Source organism: Octodon degus, unplaced genomic scaffold (assembly GCF_000260255.1).
Source record: "Octodon degus isolate 3935 unplaced genomic scaffold, OctDeg1.0 scaffold00110, whole genome shotgun sequence".
In the NCBI taxonomy this organism is placed as follows: domain Eukaryota; kingdom Metazoa; phylum Chordata; class Mammalia; order Rodentia; family Octodontidae; genus Octodon; species Octodon degus.
This window is the reverse complement of record NW_004524686.1, coordinates 5,882,830-5,887,601: the sequence shown is the minus strand read 5'-3', so window position 1 is coordinate 5,887,601 and position 4,772 is coordinate 5,882,830. Positions and strand designations below refer to the sequence as shown.

The window sequence follows — 4,772 nt, the reverse complement described above, 5'->3', positions numbered from 1 at the left end:
TCCCATGTTTATCTATTTCTCCATAGAAACTGTAAGCCCCTTGTCCGCCCTTCTTCCCAATGTTCAGCTAAGGGCCTGGTCCATAGAAGGAGCTCAATAATCACAGATAAGTCAAGAACTTATATAGTTTCTACAACTAAAAGTCTTACTTTGTGTATAGCCAGCAGATGTCCTCTCTTTATTGGAGTTGAAATATAGATGGTGTCTGTGTTTGAGTTCTACTTATTATTATTTATCTGGTTCTTAGCATAGAAGCATATTAAAGAAAAACCTAGCTGATGCTTTTCAAATGGTTATAATTAACAGAGGAAAGCAACAATTTTATGATGGTCTTTTATTTACTTTCCTTTTTTCTGAAGCCATCTGATTACCTACTTAGCAATAATGTACAGCGTATACTAGCTGAATAAACTAAGTTTCTGTTTCATTAGTTGAATAAACTAACACTTATTAAGCATTCATTTCCAAGCAAGACAGAAGTAATTTCAAAGTAATTTCAAAGCAAGATAGAAATTCACATTTAATCTTTCCCCAAATATCTTCTGTCATTATTGCTTTATGTTGGAGATAAAGAAACAGAGACTTAGAAAGGTTAAGTTACTTATAAGTTGATTGAAAAATCAACATTCTTAAACATCTCTGTTTCATTGAATTTCCTTTTTAACACACTGTGGCAGACAGTCTTTAAAATGAGCTCCAGTGAGCCCTGCATCCAGATATTATGAGCTAGTTTAGTGATTTATTTCTAACAATATGGCACAGCGGATGCCATACTTTTTTGTGCTTACCTTTCAACAAATGGTAGCCTTTGGCTTCTTAGAACACCTTCTATCTTACTAGCTTTGATGAAGCAAATTGGCATGTTGAGGAAGTCACTAGGCCAAGGATGTTAAAGAGGCCTGCAGCCCACAGCCAGACAGAGGCCGTTGGTTTCATAGACTACAGAAAACTTAATCTTGCCAATAACCGTATGAGCTTGGAAGGAAATTTTTCCCCAGGAAACTTCAGAAATACAATCAAGTCTTGTAATTTACTGTGACTATAGCCTCATGAAAGACTCTGAAACTGAAGGCCCAGTTCTGCAGGCCCCTGATTCTCAAATTAGAAAGAGTAGGATAATCAATGGGTGTAATTTGAGCCTGTGCAATTGTGGCAGTTTCCTTATCTATTAAAGACACTTATCTATTACTTATCTATTAAATACTACTTAGGTACATATCTATTAAGTACTACTATTGAAGTCACTATTAGAACTATAGAGTAAATACTTCAAACACACAAGATTACAACATGTCCTGCATTGTTCCAGGTGCTTTACAGGCATTAACACACAGCTACCTTCAGATAAGTACTGTTACTAATGCTATGCTTTCTTTCTTTTATTTTAATGTTGTTAGTACAGGTTCTGCAGGATCTCATTACACAGATCAGATTTGTAGTGATCTGCCTGTTTTCAGCCTCCCAGGCACTGGAATTACAGGTGTGTGCCACCACACCCAGTCTCAATCAAAGTCTCAGGTTGCCTTGAGGGTGAGGTCAGCACTGCATGCCAGGAATGGAACCCTGGTCCCTGTGTCTGCCTAAGCAGGTATTTTAATAGGACAACCCATCCTATGCTTTCTTGTACTGCAGATACATTCTGTAACTTGGCTACACCTCTGGACAATGGCATAACTTCAGTTTTTATGCTATTATTATGGCTCCAAGAATTGTGTCCTGTATTTACTTTAGGGTTATACTTTCTGAAACAGATACACGAGAGAAGTAAGCCACTAAATGGCCATTAAAACTTAATTGAAAATGTATTAGTGAATATTTAGTTTGAAAGTACAATATTTTAAAACAGCCACACCTAAAAAATATGAGGAAAATCTCTTTTCTGGCCTAGCTTGAGCAAGGAAGATTTTCCCAAAAGGGAATTGTGGAAGGGGATGCCTAGCTAAATAGATAATATTGTCCCTCCTAACAGAGTCAAGTGTTATCAGAATGACAAGGTACACTGCAGTTTATAACTGAAATGTTTTAATTGTTAGGATGCACAGGCAGTGGTGTTTGCATAATTTCACTTTATGGTGGAGAAAAGAACTGGAATAATCTATGCATTTGCGTTTCAGTGTCCCATATGTAGTGGTAGTGGCTGGAAAGAGGAAAGATGTGACACCCAAGGAAAATACTAGATTGAAAGTGAATAAAAGAGAAAAAACCGAGCCTGGTGGGATAGTGCATGCCTATATTTCCAATTATCAAAGAGCCTGAGGCAGGAGGATTTAAAGTTTTGGGTCATCTGGGCGGTTTAGTACTGAAAAAGGGAAAAAATAGAAATTATGTACTATTTTCATGTCTTTTTTAGTATGCTTCCAACTTTTACCATGAATCAAAACATTTATACCAAGAAATATATGCATAGTTATCAGAAATAACATCTATTGATTATTAGCTTTCCACATAATGGGAAACTTTTGAGTAGCAGACAACAATGACAGCCACCTTGGTAAATGTTTCCTAAGATTTCCTCCAAAAGCAATATGGAAGAAGAAGAGACCAATAAATGTGCATGAAAAGATGCCCTATAATAACTTAAGTAGAAAAAATATTGAAATGTCATAGTAACTCCAAATAAAAGCAAAAGTAGCACCAAGTTATAGTGTGATGTCTCTTTGCTCCTTCTCTCCTCCCACCAGCTTGGCTGCAAGGCTTTGTGGTGAGCGGGGTTTGCTAGAGGGCCTAAAGATATGTAAAGTGATCCTCAGAAAGACTAAGTTCACCTTAAATTTTTAAAGTGTCTAAGGGGATCTGAACATAGACTCTAAGGAAAAAAATTAAAAGCAAGTGTTATTTGAAGGGACAATCTTTAAAATATAACTTGTGGAAAAGAAAAAAAGATAAAGTAAAGATTCTTTTGGGTAATTGAATGATGAAAGAGAACAAGGTCAAAGAAAAGATTTGTGTTCATCAACACAAAAAGAGAAACACTACAAGAATCACCAAAACAAAGTACAGTACAGTACAAAGCACAGTTCATATGGAGTTTGCTATGCTGACAGAAGAGGGCGCCATTAAAGTAGGAATATCATAAAATACTACAAGATATCTTAAAATGAGTAGGAACAGGAAAGATGAGCAGATCTCCACAAAGTTGCTGCTGCAAGGGAAATTTGAGCACTAATGAAAAATAGAAAAAAGGAAAGATTTCAAATCAATAGTTCAAGGCATCATTTCAAACAACTAAAAAGAGCAAATTAAGCATAAAGCAAGCAGAATACAGAACCTAATTTAGAGCAGAAATAAATGGAACTGAAAATAGGAAAACAACAGATAAAATGAATTAAGCAAAAAGACATTTCTTTGAAAATGTCAATGTAATTGATAAACCTCTAATAAGACAAAAAAGATGAAAATAGGACACAAATGACTAATATCAGGAATGACATAGGGGATATTACTACAGGTCCTTCAGCTATTAAATAATAGTAAGACAATATTTAAAAACTCCACTCCCATACATTTTTAAAACTTAGATTAAATAGGCCAATTCCTTGATGAATCCAAGTTACCAAAATTCAAACAATACAAAATAAATAATATGAATAGTCTTATAATTATTTTTAAAATGAATTAATGTTTTTAAAATCTTTTCTAAAGTGATCTCCAGACCCCAATCATTTCATTGGCAAATTATTCCAAACATTTGAAAAAATTCTCCACCATCCATTCTAGAAAATAAAAGCAGAGAGTACTCTTGTTGATTCATTGTATAGTCATAGTTTCCTTAATAACAAGACAAGTAAAGGCAGTATATTAAAAAGCAAACTACAGACCAGTATCTGTCACGATCTTTTTTTTTTTTTTTTTTTTTTGGCGGAACCGGGGACTGAACTCAGATCCTTGCGTTTGCCAGTCAAGTGCTTATCCTACTGAGCCATCTCCCCAGCCCCTGTCATGATCTTAAAAGAAAAATTTCTCAGCAAAATATTAGTAAGTCTGACCAAACGATGTTATAAAATTAATCGTCAGGTGCAGTGGTGAATGCCTGTAATGCCAGCACTCTGGGAGGTGGAGGCAGTAGGATCATAAGTTTTAACCCAGCCAGAAGAATTTATCACTGTAAAGAAACCCTGTTTCAAAATAAAAATCAAAAAGGGCCAGGTAAGCAGCTCAGTATGAAAGCCTGGTGGGGGCCTGCCCATTAGCTCAGTCATTTAAGTGACTGCTTCAAAAAACCAGTCAGGCTCAGGCTGCTGTGGTTCAAGCCCCAGATCCTCAAGCCTTGCCAGACCTGCCCTGAAGGCATCCTGAGCCAGCCCCCCTACCAAAAAAAAAATCTTTCTGAAAGCCTATTGTTCAATTCATAATACTGCAGAATAAAATAAAATATATAATACAATGAAACAGGTTTATCTCAAAAATACAAAGCTAGTTCAATATTAGAATATAAATGTAATCTCCAATATCAACAAGCTAACAGAGAAAACTGCATATCATATCAATTGATATGGAACATTCATTTTACATTTTATACCTATTTATGATTTTTTAGAAAATTCCTAGTGGGGCTGCGGACATAGCTCAGTGATAGAGTGCTTGCTACAGGTAGTGCAGAGAAAAAAGACTTTCCAGAAGATGGAAAATTTATGGGACCCCCTCTAAAGTTGATAAATTTCAACTATTAAAATACTGTACTTGGGCTGGAGAGATGGCTCAGTGGTCTAAAGCACCTACTTAGAACAAGCTTAGCAAAAGCATCAGGGACCGCGGTTCAATCCCCCAGCACC

General features: G+C 35.9%; 1 pseudogene; it reads left to right on the top strand.

Moving 5' to 3' along the window:
- The first annotated feature begins 886 nt into the window (after positions 1 to 886).
- LOC101585234 overlaps positions 887 to 4,772 on the top strand; it is a 4,815-nt pseudogene continuing 929 nt past the window's right edge.